Here is a 24426-nt window from a genome sequence, read left to right as displayed (position 1 = left end):
CATGAATATTTCTTTTGTGTGTGTGTGTAATATGTATATGCTGTATGTGATATTATTAAGATAATCTCAGTATGTAAAATATACAATAGACAATACATAAAACATTATGTATATTAAGTGCAAAACTAGTTTGGTTTTGCAAACTACAAAAAGTAATTTCAATAACTTGTTAATAGTCTTTTTGTTGATCATCTTTTAAAGTTAGTGATAGATTGCAAAGCTTAAAGCAGAGAGGAACCCTTAATGGTAATTTTCTCATCATTGTGACTCCAAGAAATTTTTATCTCAATTTTAATATATGTTATAATTTTCTGTCTTATATATAAAATCATTTTAGGGAGCATGTTATTACTTACTGTATAGAAAATTACTCCTTACAGCCAGATTTTTCTCCAGATGGTCACTTGATATGCATTTATTTTGAATAAAAATCAACTAAACAGTGTGGTCCATAAAACAAACCTTAATACTGTCTACATTTAAAGATAATGTTAAGCTACCTCTACAACTTCTTCTATAAACCTGAATTTGTTATTTTTTATTCAAACTCCACATCAGGCAGTCTTTTAATCTTTGTCAACATTTCTTCTCTAAGTTGTCCTAAAATTTTCACTTTATTTTGAACTCAGAAGGGCCAAATTAATGATGTTTGCCATTGCCTCTGTGTTGCCATTAGGCTCATACATTCCAATGGAACTCATATTTAAAAGTGCTGTTTCCCTGACCCGTTTTCCACTGTGGATCTCTAAAATGCCTACAATGAGGTCAAATATCCTTGTGTAAGTTGTCATTGTTGTTAGGTACCATCGAGCAGGTTCCTATTCATAGCGACCATATAGAACAAAGTAGAACTGCCCCATAAGGTTCCCAAGGAGCAGCTGGTCGTTTGGAACTACCGACCTTTGGGTTAGCAGCTGTAGCTCTTAACCACTGCGCCACCAGAGCTCCATCCTTGTGTATAATTGATCCATTTTTATAAAGCTTTTTTTTTTTTGTAAGGCATTTGCTTTATAATCGTTCTATTGAATATTCTTCCATACATTTTTTATGTATGTGGTGATGAAGTTTTACAATGAAAAAAAAACCCATGCCCCTTCAATAATAGAATATGTAATCATGCTCAGTGTTCTGAGTTATATTCAGTTAATGTTAACAGATACAATATATTTAATATTTTCTCAGTTCCAGATGCACTTCATACTTTTTTTATTCTAAATCACTCTTAACCCTTTAGACGTAGTATAATGTTTTTCCTATTTGCCGATGAGAACACTGAGTCTAAAAGAGTCAAGAAACTAACCCATAATCAAGAAAGCAGAGTTGGGATATGAATGCCACAGGTTTATGTACTCTGAAATTTTATATTTATGAGTGGAAATATTGAAATTGAAGGGATTGCTTAGAAATTCTGATTCCCTTGGTGACTGGTGTCTGGTTTATAGAGATGAGGTACTCCAGGTAAATACTAATAGTAGAACGCAATGATTGTTGAAGGTATTCCAGAGCCCGGGATTCAAGTTTTGGCATTTCCATGGATACAGGTAAGTGATTGAACCTTCTTGGACTTCATTTAATATCAGATTAAAAAAGTCACGATTTTGGATTAACTAGTCTTTCAGCTACAAAGCCTCTAAACCTGAGCACAGTTTGAGAGGTACTAAATTAAATAATATTTACCGTCCTTTTCAACTCAAAGATGTTTGGGCTCTAGCTCCCCTTGAACATGATCTCTGAAAGGTCTGGCTTGCACTAAGACCAGGCCTTACGAACATTTATAGAGTAGAACTAAATAACATGCCCTTTGTTGCTTCCAGTCATTATGGGATCCAGTTTAAGGATGTTTTGTCTTTACTAGCATATGCTGTTTTAGGGACTGCTTCTCCTTCATTTTTGGAAGAAATCCCTGGCCCTTCAGAGAATCATTTTCCTTTTCCTCCTTGCCCTTAGGCATTTAAAACATTTACTTGATACATCTGTACTACTCCTATTTGTCAACTGTAGTTACTTGTCTTCACTTTTCGGGGGGACAAGCAAGGTTAAGATGGAGCTTCAAAATTACAGAAACCATCCTATCAGCTGCACTATTGCCTTGTATAGTGACTTCTTGCCCTTATATTTTTAGGTTAAACTTACTATATTCTTAAATTGGAGAAAAGGAATATTAATAACACTTTTGCTTTCTCAAAAATACAGATTTGGAGGAAATAGAGAAAGTGAGAAAATCACTTGGGATACCTAATCCACTCCTACATTAATTAGGAATAAGCATACCTGGGGGCATTTTGCTTCTTTGACAGTAAATACATTCTTATTTACCCCCCACCACCTCTCAAACAGGAACTGTGAAAAAGGGCAGAGGCAAAAGTCTCAGAAGTAGGATCAGAATGTGCCCCAGATTTGCTTGGTAGGGCGGACCGTTTGGCTGGATCCCAGCCTTCATTGCCATCTTCTTCCTACCAACAGCTGGTGGTTTCCTTCAGAGTATCCATAAATATCCATGGAAACTGACTCCGTCCCCTGCATATAACCTAGGCCAAGAAAATCAGTATATTTCATCCTTATGGCTATGGTTATGTATGCAGGATGGGTATGTGATCTAAGCCTATTCAATCAAAGTGAATCACAAAACTGTGGGTGAGTATTTTGGAACAACAATGCTCTTTTTTTCTTGCTGAACGTGAACAAGGGGAACGTTTAGCTTCAGGAATTACCGTTTCCTTTGCTTTTTTTTTTTTTGCTGAAATAATGAGGTACACTGGTATAGTGGGGAAATGAAAAGGAACTGGGTATTTTGGTTATTTCATTGAGCCATTGGATCAAGCTTTGCCTGAAGCTCATACTACTTCCTAACTTTCCAGTTTTGTGAGCCAATGTGTCTTCTTTATGTTTAAGTTAGTTTGAGTAATTCCTTACTCTGAATGGATTTTTGCCTGATACATCAAGGCCGTTGGTATTTTTGCCTGATGTTGTGTGTCACTGAGTCGATTCCAATTCATAGCGACCCTATAGGACAGAGTAGGACTGCCCCATAGGGTTTCCTAGGCTGTAATCTTCATGGGAGCAAATCTTCAGGTCTCTTCTCCCATGGAGCAGCTGGTAGGTTCAAACTCCTTTCAGTTAGGAACCAAGTACCTAACTGTTGCGCCACCATGGCTCCTAAACTCATTGACAGCGAGTTGATTCTGACTCACAGCAACCCTATAGGACGTAGTAGAACTGCCCCGTAGGGTTTCCAAGGCTGTAAATCTTTATGGAAGCAGACAGCCACATCTTTCTCCTGCAGAGCAGCTGGTGGGTTTGAACCACCAACGTTTCAGTTAAAGCCAAGTACTTAACTATTGCACCACAGGGGCTTCCTCCAAGGCTCCTTGACCTTCCTAATCAGTTTACTTTTCCTAGAAGTAAAATCTCCTGTCTGCTGAGACCTTAGTTTCCTCACCTCTAAAGTGAAGAGTTTGTATTAGTGTAGACAAAATACACATTGGATGATTTTTTTCCTCTCTGCTTCCTAGAACTATAACACCTGCCTAATGTCAGTTTACAAATTTGTCAACCTTCTTTTTCCTGTTTAAGAAGACCTACTCCACTGCCATCCAGACTCTAGCTTGATATTACAAATTTGGATTCTTCTAATACCATACATAGAACAAAATAAAAGGCATATAATTTTAGTCAAATTCACAATCTGTGACTACCTACCTCTCTCCTTTTCTTACTCCAGAAATATAATTTTTTTTGAAGGTGGAAATTGTTAGAAAGAGATGGATGTAGTAATGATGAAGAGTGGTTGTTGTTCCATTAATCTAAAAACAATACTTAAACAATACGTTGTTTTAAAGGAGCTAAGAGTTAATGATGCTGAAGAAACGAAGCCTGTCCTGATATGTTAGTTAATATTGCTGTTGCTTTTCTTAGTCACGTACTGGATTCCTAACCTTACCCAGCCATATCCTAAAAGTTGTCAGTAGTCAACAATAATCGTTTCACAGATCAGGCAAAATCTTTCACCCAGTGTTAGAAAAACAACACAGAGCAGATGCCTTAAAAATTTTAAGCTCATGTGAAATTTACATAAAAAGAAAAGCACAACAGTGCTTTGAAACTTGGACATGGTATTTGGGTGATTTTAGTGGCACTTTAGATATTTGTAAGGACTTTAACCAGCTATCCAAAAGGAAAGGCAAAGAACTAAGTGAGTTTTTAAAAGCTGAATTGGTGTGGTGGTGGTGCTGGGGTGTTGGTGGGAAATGACATTTATTGAATTGTGCCAGACTGTGAACAGGCAGCCATCAGGGGCTTTATAAGAATTCAATGAATGGTAATTTGCAGCAGTTCCATTTCATGCAACAAAGATTACCTGCAAGGCACAAATTTCTTTTTTTGAAAATGACAGCTTTGGTATGTGTGATTCAATGAGGAATGATTTCGTGAAATGCTGTTTATGACAAATAGTGTGCTCATCCAGATTGCACTGCAAGATATCTTGTGCTATTTCATCTGAGCAGATGTTTTACAGGTTTTGCAAAATGTGCATCAAGCTCTTCTTGGTCTTATATATAGGGAAGAATTACATGATCATATTTAGGACTTACATTACTCCAATTTTTCTATTGTGCTTGATAGCCGCATTCAGTGAAATGTTTTCCTATGATCTGAAGTATTACTTAAATTAGAGATGTTTAAATTTTATAATTTTTACTTAAGGCCAACCACAATATTAGCCTAGAGGAATTTGCCCTGGAGTTTAGATGCATCTACCATTTTGAATGGATGCTCCAGGGACTTGTCTTATTTTGTTTCTCTCAAGAACACCTTGTTAAATTTGGTGATCATGTCCAAAGTCAGCAATGCATGCTGAGTTTCATGAGTTACTCGACTATACATTTGGTTGAATTTTTTTTTTAAAGCTGTCACTATTTTCATTGAATCTTATAGTGTTACACTGATTTATAGGTGTGTGTATTTGGGTATGTGTATGTTTGAGGAATGGCTACATTTGCTTTTTGGTTTTAAAAAAAATAGTTTATAATAGTACCTTTGAATGTATGCTCATAAGGTGAAAATCTAGCAGATAATACTCAGAAAACAAATGACCTCAAATTAACTTATGCCATGGCCTTTTAAAAACATTTTTAATTTGAAGACATTTAAATTATTTCGAAACTTAATAAAGGGATCATTTTTTCTTTAGTAGAATGATAGTATTTACTTCAAAAAAGATAGCTCCTCTCTAATATCTGACCTAGTATTTACTTTCTTTGAACGTTATTTGTGTATAATCTACTCCTCCGAAGTAGTTGTTTTACTGATCTAGACAGAACTAGGGAAGGTCACAGGTTTGGTGCACAAGAAAGCACAATAGAAGCTCAGTAAATACTAGGTCAGATATTAGAGAGGAGCTATCTTTTTTGAAGTAAATACTATCATTCTACTAAAGAAAAAATGATCCCTTTATTAAGTTTCGAAATAATTTAAATGTCTTCAAATTAAAAATGTTTTTAAAAGGCCATGGCATAAGTTAATTTGAGGTCATTTGTTTTCTGAGTATTATCTGCTAGATTTTCACCTTATGAGCATACATTCAAAGGTACTATTATAAACTATTTTTTTTAAAACCAAAAAGCAAATGTAGCCATTCCTCAAACATACACATACCCAAATACACACACCTATAAATCAGTGTTAGTTCATTTAATTCTTGTGGTTCACTAATAAATAGATTTGGCTCCAGACCTGCATTAACACATTAACATTTGCAGTTAAACTCAACAAATATTGATAAATGTTAATATGATCAGATTATGAGGCTCCTCTAGATAAGAAATAGATATGGGGCATTTCCTGCCCTCATGGAACTAATGGACTACTAATAGCAGAAGGAAAAATCAAAAACAATATTCAAGACAAAACGTAAGAATTACACGAGGCACAGGCATTCTGTGAAGGCTCATAGAAGGGTAGGGTCACAGGTGGAGAGAGAAATAAAGTCATGAATGAACCGATATTTGAGATTGTGAAGGAACCCACGTTTGAGATTATATTGAAGGACCAGTAGCCATTTGGTGAGAGGAGATCGGGGAAAGGATATGGGGCATTCAGTAGACAGAGTAAAGTTAGGGAGGTCAGAAACTTGGAAGAGGTGGAGAAGTGCATTTCCAGAATAAAAACCAAGACCAAACCACTTGCTGTTGAATCAGTTCTGACTCATTGCAACCTTACGTGTGTCAGAGTAGAATTACGTTCCATTGGGTTTTCACTGGCTCATTTTTCAGAAGTAGGTCACGAGACATTTCTTTCGAGGTGCCTCTGGGTAGACTTGAACTGCCAATCTTTCAGTTAGCAGACTAGTGTATTGAGTTCCAGAATAGTAAACCTGAAACAGGATGTGAGGAAAGAAAACTACCATGTGATGGGTCTTAAATGCCACACTAACACATATTAGGCAGGGAAGTACCACTCAAGGATGGAAAGCAGTTACTTAGAACTGGACTTCATGGAGAGCGGTTGGGACTTTGCTTAGGAAGAACTGGAATGCTTTGGGAAGTTGTACAGATAGAAGAGGGCATAAGTGCATTGTGGCAGAGGTAATGGAAAGAAAGACAAATGCCGGGCATGTTGAGTATGTGGAATCCATTGTATTTGGTAGCTGTTGTGGATTGAATTGTGTCCCCCAACGATATCTGTCAATTTGGCTATTCCATGATTTCTAATGTTGTGTGATTGTCCACCATTTTGTCATCTGATGTGATTTTCCTGTGTTGTAAATCCTGCCTCTGTGATGTTAATGAGGCAGGATTAGAGGCAGTTATGTTAATGCGGCAGCACTCAGTGTACAAGATTAGGCTGTGTTCTAAACCAATCTCTTTTGGGATATAAAAGAAAGAAGCAGAGAGACAGGGGGACCGCAGACCACCAAGAAAGTAGAGCCAGAGCTTCCTGCTCCGAGAAATTCGTAGACCAGGGGAAGATTGGTGACAAGGACCTTCTTCCAGAGTGGACAGAGAGAGAAAGTCTTCCCCTGGAACAATGCCCTGAATTTGGACTTCTAGCCTACCAGACTGTGAGAGAATAAACTTCTTTTTGTTAAAGCCATCCACTTGTGTTTTTTCTGTTATAACAGCACTAGATAACTAAAAAAAAAAGATGGCAGCTAATTCAGTATACAGGATAAGGGAGACTGGAGTTAAAAAGAACTCCAGAGTTTTGAGGCTGAGTGTCTTCTGCAGTGTTGGTTATTTTATTAACAGAAACTAGAAAGTCGGAAGAAGTTGTTTGTAGAGAGAAAAAGCAGGAGTTTGGTAAAATAGACCTTAAACATTTTTTTTTTTTTGGTCCATACATCTAACAGAACAGTGTTTCATATGAGGATTATATATGGATTTAAAAGTAAAAATATTAGTATCTGTAAGCCTTTCTACTGAGTATGAAATTCTTTTATAAGTTTCTCAGAGATGGAGCTGTATGGAGAAGCCTGCATTATTGTCTATGATGGCAGAACAGTTACATTTTAATCTTGGTAAACTAAAAATAATGAACCTTCCAATTCTTCTGAGACAACACTGCATGGGGCCACCTCTTGTATTGTCATGCAGATGAAGTTAAAGGCCTGAGGTTTGTTTTTGTTTTTCTTCGGGAAGTCCTTCAATAAGACAAGGGAAATACTGTTTGGCCAGATGCTATCAAGATAAACAGTTGTCTTGAATTAATACCGTTTTGATTGAGATGTTAAAACATGTTTAGGAAGACGCATAAAGTGTGTCTTCTTTGGCTTTTTGGTCTTTGTTTAATGCTTGATGTTTTTACCTGTTCGGCATTATCTTAAGCACTTTTATGTACCAAAGTTCTTTACAAATGGTAATGTGCAGTCCTTTAAATTCTTATCAGCTTCCAGCTGTACCTCATTAAAATGTTTAATGGGTGATAAAAGGAGACAGGTGAACTCATAATAAACACTTGATGTACTAAGATTTAATAATAAAAATCATTTGGACAAAGAACTGGGTAATTTTTCTCAGTCATTTATGTAATATAAAATTTATGGCATTATTTAGTTTGACATTATATCTGTATTTATAATTTTTACACTTAAGACATTTTCAAATGTTTCAGATAAGGAACAAGTAATTTCATTAATTCCTTTAAGATTCATTAAGAAATAATATTGTTTGTAACACAACTGTATGAATAATTGTCATAAAACATACAATTAAAACCAACCAAAGCCAATGTTTCCCAACATTTCCAGCTTCCTTAGATTGTGAAACATGCAAATTGGGTAAGATAATGGTTTAAGAGATTCCTAAATGCTTTAATCTAATAGATCTTTCAGAGCACTTCTTTTACTTCATTAAACATTTTGTTTGGTATTGATTTGGGGGATTGTGGCAGATCTTAAAGACTTAGAAAGGGTGACATGAGTTGGATCATTTAATATGTGGAGCTCTGCTAGAATTACTTTCTCTATGTTCTCATATCATATTTGCCCCTCAACAACGTTTGTCTCACTTCTCTTATCATCTCACCACTGAAACTATTTTTGCAAAAGTTATGAATTACTTTTTTGTTGCAAAATATATTGGCCATTTTTTAGTCCTTTTGTTATATCTCAGAATCATGTGACACTTAGGTACTCCCTTCTCAAAACTCTGTTCTCTGGTTTTAGCGTCACTGCACTGTCCTAGGAGCCCTGGTGGCACAGTAGTTAGGAGCTTGGCTGCGAACCAAAAGGTCAGCAATTCGAATCTACCAGCCACTCCTGGAAATACTATGGAATTCATTTGACAGCAACAGGTACTGTCCTAACCTACTTTGTACCACCTGTGTGCTGCTTTTCCGTTTCCTTTGCAGTTTTCTCTCCTTCCTCTACCCTCCCTCATTGGTTTTCTTAAGTGTTCAGTGTGAAGCTTCCGTCTCGGGACGTCTCCCAGCACATTCAGTATGTCTCATGGCTTTATTTACCAACACTAGATGCCAGTGGCTCTCATATCTTGTATCCCCAGAACAAGCCTCTGTCCCATGCACCAGACCCTGTGTCCTGTGACTTCCACACATCTTCACTTGTAATGTAAGCAGGAGCTTCCAGGCTGACAAGTGCCAACCTAAACTCATCTTTCCTCTTCGCATCAGATTTGCCTCTCCTCCGGTGTTTCCTATATTTAGTAAACATCACCATTATTCTCCTTCTTATCAAAACCAGAAATCTAGAAATTGCTCATAATTCCTTGACCAATGTCTGCCTCCTCAACTGAGTTTTAAGTTGTGCCTCTTCTATCTCCTTAGTACTTCTCAAGTCAGCCCACCATCCTGTATTCTGGTTACTACAGCTTTAGTTTAGAATGCCATCATTTCTCACCTAAATCACTATTAAAAAAACCCAAAAAACCAAACCCAGTGCCATTGAGTCTAGCTATCACTTAATTAAAATCCATTGCCGTTGATTTGATTCCAACTCATAGTGACTTATAGGACAGAGTAGAACTGCCCCTTAGGGTTTCCAAGGAACAGCTGTTGAATTCGAGCTACCAACTTTTTGGTTAGCAGCCAAGCTTTTAACCACTATGCCACCAGGGAATAGGAAACGGCAACCAACTGGAAGAGATCCATATTTATGCCTATTCTCAAGAAAGGTGATCCAACTGAATGTGGAAATTATCGAAAAATATCATTAATATCACACACAAGTAAAGTTGTGATGAAGATCATTCAAAAGCAGCTGCGGCAGTACATCAACAGGGAACTGCCAGAAATTCAAGCCAGGTTCAGGAGAGGATGTGGAACCAGGGATATCATTGCTGATGTCAGATGGATCATGACTGAAAACAGAGAGTACCAGAAAAATGTTCACCTCTGTTTTATTGACTATGCAAAGACATTCGACTGTGTGGAGCATAACAAATTATGGCTAATGTTGCAAAGAAAGAGAATTCCAGAATACTCATGAGGAACCTGTACATAGTCCAAGAGGCAGTTGTTTGAACAGAACAAGGGGATACTGTGTGGTTTGAAGCCAGGAAAGGTGTGTGTCAGGGTTATATCCTTTTACCATTTTTTTTTTTTTATTCAGCCTGCATGCTGCACAGATAATCCGAGAAGCTGAACTATATGAAGAAGAATGGGGCATCAGAATTGGAGGAAGACTCATTAACAGGCAGTGTTATGCAGATGACACAACCTTGCTGGCTGAAAGTAATGAGAACTTAAGGACTTACTGATAAAGATCAAAAACTTCAGCCTTCAGTATGGATTACAACTCAACATAAAACAAAGATCCTCACAACTGGACCAATAAACATCATGATAAACAGAGAAAAGATTGAAGTTGTCAAGGATTTCATTTTACTTGGGTCCACAATTAACACCCATGGAAGCAGCAGTCAAGAAATCAAAAGATGCATTGCATTGGACAAATCTGCAAAAGATCTCTTTAAAGTGTTGAAAAGCAAAGATGTCACCTTAAAGACTAAAGTGTGTCTCACTCAAGCCATGGTGTTTTCAATCTCCTCACGTGCATGTGGAAGCTGGACAGTGAATAAGGAAGACTGAAGAAGAATTGACACCTTTGAATTGTGGCACTGGCAAAGAATATTGAGTATACCATGGACTGCCCAAAAAATGAACAAAGCTGTCTTAGAAGAAGTACAGCCAGAATGCTCCGTAAAAGCTAGAATGACGAGACTTCATCTCACATATTTCGGACATGTTATCAGGAGGGATCAATCCCTGAAGAAGGACATCATGCTTGGTAAAGCCCGGGGTCAGTGAAAAAGAGGAAGATCCTCAATGAGATGGATTGACACATTGTGAGGATGGTGCAGGACCAGCAGTGTTTCGTCCTGTTTTATATAGGGTTGTTATGAGTTGGACCCAACTCGATGGCAGCTAACAACAACAACAACAACATCTCTTAACTGGTCTCCTGGAACATTCTGAGTTCTCCTGCAGTCACATTCTTAGTCTGTCAGTTTTCCATACTGTGGTGGCTTTTTTGTTGCTGTGATGCTGGAAGCCATGCCACCGGTATTTCAAATACCAGCAGGATTGTCTGTGGTGGACAGGTATCAATAGAGCTTCCAAACTAAGGTGTACTAGGAAGAAAGACTTGGTGGTCTACTTCTGAAAAAATTGGCCAATGAAAACCTCATGAATAGCAGCAGAACATTGTCTGATATACTTGCAGAAGACGAGACCCTCAGCTTGGAAGGTGCTCAAAATATGAGCCGGGAAGAGCTGCCCCCTCAAAGTAGAGTCGACCTTAATGATGTGGTTGGAATCAAGCTTTCAGAACCTTTATTTGCTGATGTGGAACTACTCAAAATGAGAAGAAACCGTGACCATCCATTAGTAATCGGAAAGCGGAATATATGAAGTATGAGTTGAAAATATGAAGTAAATAATGGAATGAAATGCATACAAATCGATATCTTAGGCATTTAGTGAGCTGAAATGGACTAGTACTAGCCATTTTGGACAGTCATATGTTCTGCTAGGCTGGGAATGAGAAATTGGAAAGGAATGGCATCACATTCTTTGTCAAAATGAACATTTCAAAATCTATCTTGAAGTACAGTATTGTGAGTGATAGGATAATATTCACACTCCTACAAGGAAGATCAGTTAATACAATTATTATTCAAATAGACTCATCAACCACTGCTGCCAAAGATGAACAAGTTGAAGGTTTTTCCCAATTTCTACAGTCTGAAATTTATCAAACATGCACTTGAGATGCATTGATAATTACTGGTAAATGGAATGTGAAAGTTTGAAATGAAGAAGGATCTGTAGTTGGAAAAAATGGCCTTAGTGAAAAAAATAACACTGGAGATTGCATGATAGAATTTTGCAAGACCAACGACATGTTCATTGCAAACACCTTTTTTCAATAACAGAAATAGCAACTATATGCATGGACATCACTGGATGGAATACACAGAAATCAAATTGACTGTATCTGTGAAAGAGACAATGGAGAAGCTCAATATTATCAGTCAGAACAAGGCCAGAGGCCAACTGCAGAACACACCATCAATTGCTCATACGCAAGTTCAAGTTGAAGCTGAAAAAATTAAAACAAGTCCATGAGAGCCAAAATAGTACCTTGAGTATATCCCACATGAATTTGGAGACTGTCTCAAGAATAGATTTGAGGCATTGAACACTAATGACTGAGGACCAGGGGAGTTGTGAGGTCACATCAAGGACATCATCATGAAGAAAGCAAAAGGTGGCTAGAAAGAGAGAAAAGAAAGAAAAGACCAGAAGGGAAGTCAGAAGAGATTCTGAACCTTGCTCCTGAATGTAGAGTAGCTGAAGTGGAAGAAAAAATGAAGTACAAGAGCTGAACAGAAGATTTCAGAGGGTGGCTCCAGAAGGCAAAGTAAAATATAGTGAAATGTACAAAGACTTGGAGTCATAAATCAAAAGGGAAGAACATGTTCAGCATTTGTCAAGTTGAAAGAACTGAAGAAAAGGTTCAAGCCTTGAGTTGCAATTTTGAACTCTATAGAAGGCAAAATATTGAACGACTCAGGAAACATCAAAAGAAGATGGAAGGAATACGCAGAGTTACTGTACCAAAAAGTATTGGTTGACATTCATCCATTTCAGGTGGTAGAGTAAGTTGAAGATCCAGTGGTACTGAAGGAAGAAGTCCAAGTTGCACTGAAGGTATTGGTGAAAAACAAGACTCCAGGAATTGATGGAATACCAACTGAGATGTTTCAGCAAACAGATAGAGTGCTGGAGGTGCTAACTCATCAATGTCAAGAAATTTGGAAGATAGCCACATGGCCAAACGACTAGAAGAGATGCATGTTTGTGCACATTCCAAAGAAAGGTGATCCAACAGAATGCGGAAATTATCGAATATCATTTATATCACACACAAGTAAAATTTTGCTGAAGATAATTCAAAAATGGTTGCAGCGGTACATCTAGAGGGAACTGGTAGGAAGTTAAGCTGGGATTCAGCAGAGAACATGGAATGAGGGATATTATTGCTGATGCCAGATGGATCTTGGCTGGAAACCAGAATGATGTTCACCTGTGTTTTATTGACTATGCAAAGGTATTTTTTTTTTATTATTAACTTTTATTGAGCTTCAAGTGAACGTTTACAAATCAAGTCAGTCTGTCACATATAAGTTAATATACATCTTACTCCTTACTCCCACTTGCTCTCCCCCTAATGAGTCAGCCCTTCCAGTCTCTCCTTTCGTGAAAACTTTGGCAGCCTCCAACTCTCTCTATCCTCCCATCCCCCCTCCAGACAGGAGATGCCAACACAGTCTCAAGTGTCCACCTGATATAATTAGCTCACTCTTCATTAGCATCTCTCTCCCACCCACTGTCCAGTCCCTTTCATGTCTGATGAATTGTCTTTGGGGATGGTTCCCATCCTGTGCCAACAGAAGGTTTGGGGACCATGACCGCCAGGATTCCTCTAGTCCCATCCAGACCATTAAGTATGGTCTTTTTATGAGAATTTGGGGTCTGCATCCCACTGATCTCCTGCTCCCTCAGGGGTTCTCTATTGTGCTCCCTGTCAGGGCAGTCATCGATTGTGGCCGGGCACCAACTAGTTCTTCTGGTCTCAGGATAATGTAGGTGTCTGGTTCATGTGGCCCTCTGTGTCTCTTGGACTCTTAGTTGTCGTGTGACCTTGGTGTTCTTCATTCTCCTTTGCTCCAGGTGGTTTGAGACCAATTGATGCATCTTGGATGGCCGCTTGTTAGCATTTAAGACCCCAGACGCCACATTTCAAAGTGGGATGCAGAATGTTTTCATAATAGAATTATTTTATGCAAAGGTATTTGACTGTGTAGATTATAGCAAATTATAGTTAACATTTCGAAGAATTTAGTTCTAAAACACTTAATTGTGCTTCTGCAGAACCTGTACATAGTCTAAGAGGCAGTTGTTCGAACAGAACAAGGAGGTATTGTATGGTTTAAAGTCGGGGAAGGTGCATGTCAGGGTTGTATCCTTTCACCATACTTATTCAGTCTGTATGCTGAGCAAATAATCCTAGAAACTGGACTATATGAAGAAGAATGTGACATCAGGATTGGAGGAAGAATCAGTAACCACCTGCGATATGCAGATGACACAACCTTGCTTGCTGAAAGCAAACAGGACTTAAGCACTTACTGATGAAGATCAAAGACTACAGCCTTCAGTATGGATTATACCTCAATGTAAAGAAAACAGAAATCATCACAACTGTAACAATAACCAATATGATACATGAAGAAAAGATTGAAGTTGTCAAGGATTTCATTTTACTTGGATGTGCAATCAACACTCATGGAAGCAGCAGTCAAGAAATCAAAGGATGTATGGCATTGGGAAAATCTGCTCCAGAGGACCTCTTTAAAGTGCTAAAAAGCAAAGATACCACTTTGAGGACTAAGATGCACCTGACCCAAGCCATGGTATTTTCAGTCACCTCCTATGCGTGTGAAAGCTGGGCAATGAATAAGGAAGAAAAAAGAATTGATATCTTTAAATGATGGTGTTTGCAAAGAATATTGAACTATACCATGGGCTTCCAGAAGAACAAACAAATCTGTCTTGGAAGAAGTGTAGCCAGAATGCTTCTTGGAAGTGACGATGGCAAGACTTTGTCTCATATAGTTTGGACACATTATCAGTCCCTGGAGAGGGTTACTGAAAACCAGGAAGACCCTCAGGGCAGTGGATTGATGTAGTGGGTCCAACAGTGGGGTGAAACAGCAACAATCATGAAGATGGTACAGGACCAGGGAGTGTTTTATTTTGTTGTACATAGGGTCACTGTGAGTCAGAACTAACAACAACAAGCTAAGCCACATTATTGACCCCCACACTTAATTTACTTAAGAGTTGTTTGGGCCAAGAGTCAGGCTGGTCAAACAAAATGATTAGTTGGAAGCCAGTTCTTATGGTCTTACTCAGCCAGAGGCCCAAGGCCATATATATGTGAATGGGAAGAAGCCAAGATTAAATGCTCAGGAAGGCAGAAGCAGGGGTTGTAACAAAGTGGATTTGATTCAGACCTCACGTCAGTCATTTTATTAGGCCAAGTGCCTCCATTTTAGAGGCTTGCTGGCACAATAGACCAGGGCTGCACTTCATTTTTCCGTATCTATTAGCATAAATCTAATAGGTATACAGTAGGAATTTCAAATGAATGAATTAGTAACTAAGATCAATAAATCTTACATCTTGCTCTCAAGCTTACTGTCTAGGTAGACATTTTACAAGTTCAAATAATTTTCGAAATTGCAATACAATACAGTGTGGTATGAGCTATTAAAACACATCTTTTCAGATAGGAAGTGACTCAGTGTTAGTAGCTGAAGGACCTGTCTCATGAAGATACATAATAGAATTACACAGAAATTTTTATGGCATCCAACCATGTTTCTTTGAAATGAGGCCTGGTTGTGACACTTAAGGTATTCAGAGTGCTTAAAAGAAAGCATTTTTATTGTCTCTATAAGGCTTTACCTTGACTTTTGTTTTGTCAGTTTCACGAGGACTCTGTAAAAGTGAGGCAGAATGTATTAAATTTCTGGACATCTCTTTGGCTGGCTAGGAGGCATGAGAATTATTCATTGTTTTTCTTTCTTTTGGAAACTACTACAACAGTTTCTGTTATTTAATAGGCTTTATGGCTAATTAACTAATAACTAATTACAAGAAAAACAGTGGGTTTTATTTTTTTCTACCTAAAATAATTTAAGAAAACATGATGCATTTTTAAGAACTTGGGTCTGTTACTTTTATGAACTCACATTGTGACATCGTCTTCCTTATAACAATGGAGCAAAAAATGGTTGAAAAAAAACCTGTGACCCTTTTTGGCTCTCAAAATTATAAATGATTGTGTGTCATGAACTTGTATATTGTTTAAAATAGTCAACAGTGTGCATATTAACTGTGATTGTCAAAGCCAGGGTCTGGTTAATTGGCTTTCAAATAATTTCTCCCAGGGCTGCAAAATTCTGAGGGGCGTCTAAGGAGCCTTTCTGGGAACTGAGAAGTCAGTGGGCAGGCTGAGTTGATGAAGCTCTGCAACTCTTCCTCTCATCTTCCACTCTTTAGTCATGTCAGCTGCTTTTCTCTATTATCCAGTAGAGTTTTTCTTCAAGATACCATTTTAGGAAAACAAATAACTCAAACTTGTAAAATACTTTGAAAACCATTAGTGTGCTTCATGCACATATTTAAGGAAATAGCTTTGTTGATAATTGAGAAAACCCATGAAAATAGAAAATGCACAGTATTTCTTTCACCGACTCTTCACATGTCACCTGCAGTGACATCCCAACAGACAGCAAGGGAGAAGTGTAGTTTAAAAGTGCCCTAGTGGCACAGTGGTTTTAAGTACTTGTCTGCTAACTAAAAGTTTAGCGGTTAGAACCCATCAGGCTCTGCTCTAGAGAAAGATGTGGCAGTTTGCTTTCATGAAGATTTACAGCCTCAAAAACCTTATGGGGCAGTTTTGCCCTGTCCTATAGGGTCACTTATAATAACCCTATAGGACAGAGTAGAACTGCCCCCATAGTTTCCAAGGAGCACCTGGTGGATTTGAACCATCAACTTTTTGGTTAGCAGCCATATCTCTTAACCACTACACCACCAAGGGTTCGGAATTGATTTGATGAAAAGATACACACAGGGAGACTTGTAGGTAAAATAGATGATAGTGTTGTTATTGTTAGGTGCCTACCAGTTGGTTCCAATTTGTAACAGCCCTATATACAATAGAACGAAACATTGCCCAGCCCTGTGCCATCCTCACAATCTTTGCTATGTTTGAGCACATTGTTGTACCCACTGTGTTAGGCCATCTCGTTGAGGGTCTTCCTCTTTTTTGCTGACCCTTTACTTTTCCAAGCATGATGTCTTCCTTCAAGGACTGGTCCTTCCTTATAACGCAGTTTGAAAGTACATGAGATGAAGTCTCATCATCCTTGCTTCTGAGGAGCATTTTGGCTGTACTTCTTCCAATACAGATTTGTTCGTTCTTGACAGTCTGCAATGTGTCCAGTATTCTTCACCAGCACCATAGTTTAAATGTGTCAGTTCTTATTCATTGTCCAGCTTTTGCATACACATGAGGTAATTGAAAATACCATTGCTTGAATCAGAGCACCTTAGCTCTCTGACATCTTTGCTTTATAATACTTTAAAGAGGTCTTTTGCAGCAGATTTTCCCAATGCAGTATGTAGTTAGGTTTCTTCACTGCTGCTTCCATAGGCGTTGATTATGGATCCAAGTAAAATGAAATCCTTAACAACTTCAATCTAATCTTCCTTTATCATGATGTTGCTTATTGTTCCAGTTGTGAGGATTTTTGTTTTCTTTGTGTTAAGGTGTAATCCAGTAAGTGCTTCAAGCCCTCTTTGCTTTCAGCAAGCAAGGTTGTGTCATCTGCATATCGCAGGTTGTTAATGAGTCTTCTTCAAATCCTGATGTCCTGTTCTGCATATAGCCCAGCTGCTCAGATTATTTGCTCAGCATACAGATTAAGTAAATATGGTGAAAGGATACAACCCTGACACACACCTTCCTGATTTTAAAGCGTGCAGTATCCCTTTGTTCTGTTTGAACAACTGCCTCTTGGTCTATGTACAGGTTTCACATGAGCACAAATAAGTATTCTGGAACTCTCTTTTCGGTGTTATCAATAATTTGTTATGATCCACATTGTCGAATGCCTTTGTATAGACAGTAAAACACAGGTAAACATCTTTCTGGTATTCTTTGCTTTCAGCCAAGATCTTTCTGATATCAGCAGTGATATCCCTCATTCCGTATTCTCTTATGAATCCAGCTTGAATTTCTGGCAGTTCCCTGTCTGTGTACTGCCCCAGCTGCTTTTGAACGATCTTCAGCAAAATTTTACTTGTGTGTCATATTAATGGAAACTCTAGTGGCATAGTGGTTAAGTGCTACGGCTGCTAACCAAGAGGTCGGCAGTGTGAACCCACCAGGTGCTCCTTGGAAACTCTATCGGGGAGTTCTACTCTGTCCTATAGGGTCGCTATGAGTCGGAATCAACTTGACAGCAGTGGGTTTGGTTTTTGGTTTGGTCATATTAATGATAGTGTTGGATGATTTCCACATTCTGCTGGATCACATTTCTTTGTAATGGGCATGAATATGGATCGCTTCCTGTCAGTTGACCAGGTGGCTGTCTTCCAGATTTCTTGGTGTAGACGAGTGAGTGCTTCCTTCTTTGCATCCGTGTGTTGAAACATCTCAATTGATATTCTGTCAGTTCCTGGAGCCTTGTTTTTCACCAATGCCTTCAGCGCGGCTTGGACTTTTTCCTTCAGTATCATCGGATATTGATCGTATGCTCCCTCCGAGATGTTAGTATGTTGACCAGTTCTTTTTGGTATAGTGACTCTGTATTCCTTTCATGTTCTTTTGATGCTTCCTGTATCATTCAACATTTTGCCCATAGAATCCTTCAGTATTGCAGTTTGAGGCTTGAATTTTTTCTTCAGTCCTTTCAGCTTGAAAAGTGCTGAGTGTGTTCTTCCCTTTTGATTTTCTAACTCCAGGTCTGTGCACATCTCATTATAATACTTTTTCTTCTTGAGCCATCCTTTGAAATCTCTTTTCAGCTCCTTTATTTCATCATTTCTTCCTTTGGCTTCAGCTGCTCTAAGTTCAAGAGCATGTTTCTCAGTCTCTTGTAACATACATTTTGGTCTTTTCTCTCGTTTAGCTGCCTTTTGCTTTCTTCATGTATAATATCCTTGATGTCATCCCACAACTTGGCCTGGTCTTCAGTCATTATTGTTTAATGCCTCAAATCTTTTCTTGTGATGGTCTCCAAATTCAGGTGGAATATACTCAAGATCGTATTTTGGTTCTTACAGACTTGTTTTAATTTTTTCAGCTTCAACTTGAACTTGCATATGAGCAATTAATGGCCTGTTCTGCAGTTGGCACCTGGTCTTGTTCTGACTGATAGTACTGAGTTTCTCCATTATCTTTTTCCACAGATACAGTTTATTTGATTTCTGCGTATTCCGTCCAGTGAGGTCCACGTGTATAGTCTCCGTTTCTGTTGTCGAAAAAGGTGTTCGCAAAAGAACAAGTCATTGTTCTTGCAAAATTCTGTCATGCAATCTCCAGTGTCATTTTTATCACCTAGGCCATATTTTCCAGTTAGTGATCCTCCTTCTTTGTTTCCAATTCCTGCATTCCAATTGTGAGTAATTATCAATGCATCTTGATTGTGTTGTATTCGGTAAATTTCAGACTGCAGAAGTTGGTAAGAATCTTCAGTTTTTTTCGTCTTTGGCATTAGTGGATGGTGAGTCCATTTGAATAATAGTCGTGTTAACTGGTCTTTCTTGTAGACATGTGGCTATTATCCTATCACTGACAGCATTGTACTTCAGGATTTAAAAAAAAAAAAAAAAAAAGCCTGTTGCCACCAAGTCAATTCTGACTCATAGCAACCCCATAGGACAGAGTAGAACTGGCACATAGTGTTTCCAAGGAGCGGCTGGTAGATTCAAACTTCTGACCTTTTGGTTAGCAGCCAAACTCTTGACCACTGTGTCACCAGGGCTCCGTACTTCAGGATAGATCTTGAAATGTTCTTTTTGGCGATGAATGTGATGCAATTACTCTTCAATTTGTCATTCCCAGTATAGTAGACCATATGATTGGCCTATTCAGAATGGCCGATACCATTCCATTTCAGCTCACTAGTGCTTAGGATATCGATCTTTATGCATTCTATTTCATTTTGCACGACTTCAAATTTTTCTAAATTCATGCTTTGTACATTCCACATTTTGATTATTAATCAGTATTTGCAAGTGTTTCTCCTCATTTTGAGTCATGGCACATGAGCAAATGAAGATCCTTAAAGCTTGACTCCATCCACGTCATTAAGTTCGACTCTGCTTTGAGGAGGTAGCTCTTCCCTAGTCATCTTCTCAGTGCCTTGAAACCTGAGGGGCTCATCTTCTGGCAGTATATCAGAAAATGTTCTGCTGCTGTTCATAACATTTCCTCTGGCTAGTATTTTCAGAAGTAGACCATCAAGTCCTTCTTTCTAGTCTGTCTCAATGTGGAAGCTCTTTGAAACCTGTCCACCATAGGTGAGTCTGCTGGTATTTGAAATACCGGTGATACAACATCAGTATCACAACAACACGCAAACCACCACAATATGACAAACTGATGGATGATTGGTGGGACACAGATGATAGTACAGAAAATCATCTGTAAGAGGTAGGCTGGAATGGACTTTGCCAATAAATAATTTGTATCTTATGAAACAGGGGTAGCTATTTTTAATCTGCAAAGTAACGGCATCTTTTAAAACTTTCTAAAATGTTGGCAGTGTTGGTTCAAAATGCTGTAAAAAAATTCACTTTCAAAGTGACATTTTTTGGGGAAACTATAACTGTCAATTTGAAGGATGAGATTCTCTTCAGCAGAGCTTGTAAAAATATCTATTGCCATTCGTGAAACAGGTTTATGGCAGCTTGTCATAAATAGATGAGTTTGTCAAGTTTGTGCCCGTCCCTCACCTCACCCCCCTCCACCTATTTTGGCCTTAGAGGAAAAATTCCAGGGCCTAAGAAAATGAAATATTGTGCATTTCTACAGCACATCTCATAGATGAACAATATATTAATACACATATTAAGAGGAAGCAGCAGTTTAAGAACAAGGATCAGTTATAACCTTTGGGAAAGGTGGTATTGGGAATTATCAAGATTTGCTGACCTTGGTTATGGTTGGAGATCTTAGCAAGTGGTTGATGAGAATATCACTCAGAAGAGCCTAACTCATCCTTTAGTCTGCCAATGATCATAAAAGGAGCATCATTTTAGATAATGCCTGTTGGCTCAAATTATTATAGTAGCTTGGTACAGTGGTTAAGAGCTCTAGCTGCTAACCAAAAAGGTCAGCAGTTCGAATCCACCAGCTGTTCCTTATAAACCTCATGGGGCAGTTCTGCTCTTTCCAATAGGGTCACTTTGAGTCAGAATCAACTTGAGGGCAATGGGTTTATAATAGCTTCATTTCTGATTATAAAAGCAATATATATTTATAATAAATATTGTGTTTAATTTTACTACCCAAAGATAACCTCTGTGAACACTTCGGTGTGCTTTCCTTTTTCTGTATGTGTGTGAACATTGTTTATAAAAGATGTATATATAATAATTTTTTATATAATGTACACATGCATATTAAAATTAGAATCAAACTATATGTATAGTTTTGTAAACAGAATTTTTATTTCATTCATTAAACAGTGTTTGAATTGTGTGCCTGCCATAATCTAGGATATTTCTATCTCATTAAATGTTTTTGAAGTATGGAATTTTGTGATTTCTTAACATGCTATTATATCATCCTTTATTTAACTATTTCCTTATCGGACATTTCCATTGTTTTAATTTTCTGCTATTATAAATATTTTTATAAATAATATTAAATCATTTGTCTTTAATCTGTCATTTTTTTTCTCTTTTAGTATTTCTGAGTAACTTCCCAGAAGTGAAATTATTTTTTAATAATCCTTAATTTAATGGCACTGACTTTGGGGAAAATCTCCCCTATTTGATGAATTTTAAGGTTACTTTTCTTATGGAATCCAAACAATAAAATATTCAGGAGAAAATATAAGACATAATTACTACAATTGCTTTTTGAGTAATCCAGCATGCTGGATGGATTTTCATTGGCCAATAGTTTACCATCACGTTAACGTATGTGCATCAAGGTGCAGACATAGTGCGATTGCCCAATATGTAACAGATACTTTTTATGGCAAATAATGTCTTTGTAAATGGAATTATTCTTCATCCTGTATTCATTTCTCATTACTGTACTCAGATATATGAGACAGTCTCAATACCTAATTCTTAAGTGTAAAGTAGCTTTTAGAATCTGATCCTTTGCACACTTCTGGGTCAGTGATGCTGCAAACGCATTTCACTGTACCATGACCCTACTGAACAAAAGAGAAGGGGGGCAATTGAAGAGAAAAGAAAGTTCCTACGTAGTGCATCTGTATTATGTTGTTTTATATGATAATCAGCAGACTTTGCCTTTACTGAATTTTGAACTATGTACAGTACGTGTTTCTTTTAAATACACCCTGCTCTAGGTAATGGCTATCAGGTGCAAGATAACTGATAGTTGTGTGTGAGGGTGTGTGTATGTGTGTGTGTGTGTGTGTGTGTGTGTTCACGTTCAGATATACAGTTTGGTTCATTTCAGTCATTTGTAGAATTCACAAATATTTAGTCAACTATTTAATCTTCCCATGAAATACCTCAGAGATTTGTCGTATGATATCATTGGTTTCTCTTTAGTGCTAAGTCATAGCAAATTATCATCTTTTTTAGGTTGATTTTGTAGAGTGTTAAATGGTGTTTAAATTTCCCTTAGATATGAAGCCATTTATTTTTCTCCTAATCACTTAAAATAGCAAGAACTAATCAACTGGAGTTTTTCTCCTTTTCGTGAATACACTAATCCACCCCTGACTCACGTGCATGTTTCTGCATTTAGGTCAGTGGGAACTTTTCTCAGCCATGTTTTCTTTTTCCCCTTCATTCCTAATTTCTTTCAGAACAAATGGCAGCATAGTTAAGCATTAGAAACTTGTTGCTGAAGGTGCTAACCTAAACATCAGTGCCAGGATACGACTGGGACTTTAATAGACTAATTAATTTGTCTACTGCACCCCTGACCTAGGAATTATGTACAATGGGCTATACTTAAGGAACTGAGAGTCTGGGGTCTGAAGTAGAGAAAATACAACTTTTGTGTGCTTTCTGCATCAACATGCTATTCATAGTGAGTTCTTTTAAAAAATAGCTTCTGAAAATGGAACTTTATTCCATCACGTGTTTTTGAAAGAACGACACTGCAAGATTCTGTATGCCTTTTTGTTTCCTTTTTTTTTTTTTTACACTTTTCAGTAGTAGAAAGCAAAACTCTCATATTATTTGATCAAAATATGCTAATATCTGCAGAGGAGCCAAATTTTGTACAATATCACGGTTTCTGTATTATCCATTCTAATATGGTATGTTCTCATAACATCCATAGTAAGTCTTAGAAAAAAATATGAATTTGAAACTTGAATGACATGTTTAAAAGTGTTTGTTTTCTGAATTCCTGACTATGGTATTCATACTTCTCTCTGTAACAAGATCAGTTTTATTTCCTCCTCTATTCCTTTTCTCACTTGTCCTTCATATTAGAAAGTTTTAATATACTTTAAGGGCAGTTAACATTGTACTACCACTAAATTCATGGTGCTGGATAGACGCTGAATTAAAAAAATCCATTGTACAGGTTAGGGCCCTGGTGGCACAGTAGTTAAGAACTTGGCTGCTAACCAAAAGGTCAGCGGTTTGAATCAACCAGCTGCTCCTTGGAAACCCTATGGGGCAGTTCTTCTTTGCCCTATAGGGTTGCTGTGAGTCAGAATTGACTTGATGGCATCAACTCGACGGAAGTGGATTTTTGCCAATGGAATGTATGGGTTATGCATTGTGTACCTTGTGAACTGACAAATGTACCAAGTAAATGCCTGTTAAGATTTATTTAGAATGAAATTTTAATATTTTGGTAGTTTGTGAATCTGAAAGTCTTCATTATACCACCAAATGTCTGTTGAGCATATACCAGGCACTCTTCTAGGACTTTTGGATAAAATGGTGAACAAGATGGGTAATTCCCGGTTCTGCTGCAGCTGACATGCCAATAGCAGAAGTCACACACAAAGTAATAACATAATTTAAGACAAGGTTGATTGCTATGCACAGAATGAAACAGTAAAAGGATAGATAGTGACTGGGGTGTGTCTGAGGTGCTGTATTAGCCAAAGTATTTAGGGAATAGTTTTCAGGGAAGCCTAGATTTAAGTGATGAGATGGTAGCCTTTGTCTAAATGCTGATTTCATTCTATTACTAGCAGTCACTTTATCTGAAGAGATAAAAGATTGCCATACTGTTCAATGTAAGCATAATGCCTGGCACATAGTAGATGCTCAGAGAATGTTACCAGGATGAACAAAGTAAATGAATCTTGGCTATGATTAAGGGATATATCCTCTGCTTTTCTGAGGTTATGTTTCCTTTAATAATGGAGTGAAAGATTTAGGTTTTGTGTGTATTTTTTGGTTAAACTGTAACACAGCCTCACATTGAATGCTTCTTTTTTCTCTGCAGTTCTTGTTACTTTTATAGGTTTCAAAGTGGTCAACAGAGTAGATGTATCAAAGTAATAAGAAAAGAGTGCTTTTATTAGAGCAGTTTATGCTACAAATATCAGCAGCATATTTATCTGGTTGGTATTCCAAAATAAGTCAGATTTGCCATGGTAATACTCTCATAGAAATTCAATCACTGAATTAAGGGAGAAATCATAAAAT

General features: G+C 37.7%; 2 protein-coding genes across 16 annotated transcripts in view; both read left to right on the top strand.

Moving 5' to 3' along the window:
- Window positions 1-24426, top strand: part of PDLIM5 (PDZ and LIM domain 5) — a 1027106-nt gene that overhangs the window by 607672 nt on the left and 395008 nt on the right. The gene's annotated exons all lie outside the window — the stretch shown is intronic.
- Window positions 1-24426, top strand: part of BMPR1B (bone morphogenetic protein receptor type 1B) — a 531312-nt gene that overhangs the window by 210496 nt on the left and 296390 nt on the right. The window contains exon 3 of one of the 15 annotated variants that reach the window (XM_049885688.1): window positions 10064-13066. The exons of 11 other annotated variants lie outside the window; for them this stretch is intronic. The gene's annotated coding sequence lies outside the window, so the exon portion shown is untranslated. 3 more of the 15 variants (XM_049885687.1, XM_049885690.1, XM_049885692.1) reach the window with 3 other exon arrangements.

This window comes from Elephas maximus, chromosome 5 (genome assembly GCF_024166365.1).
Source record: "Elephas maximus indicus isolate mEleMax1 chromosome 5, mEleMax1 primary haplotype, whole genome shotgun sequence".
In the NCBI taxonomy this organism is placed as follows: Eukaryota; Metazoa; Chordata; class Mammalia; order Proboscidea; family Elephantidae; genus Elephas; species Elephas maximus.
The sequence above is the reverse complement of the archived record's forward strand: the minus strand, read 5'-3'. Positions and strand labels throughout refer to the sequence as shown.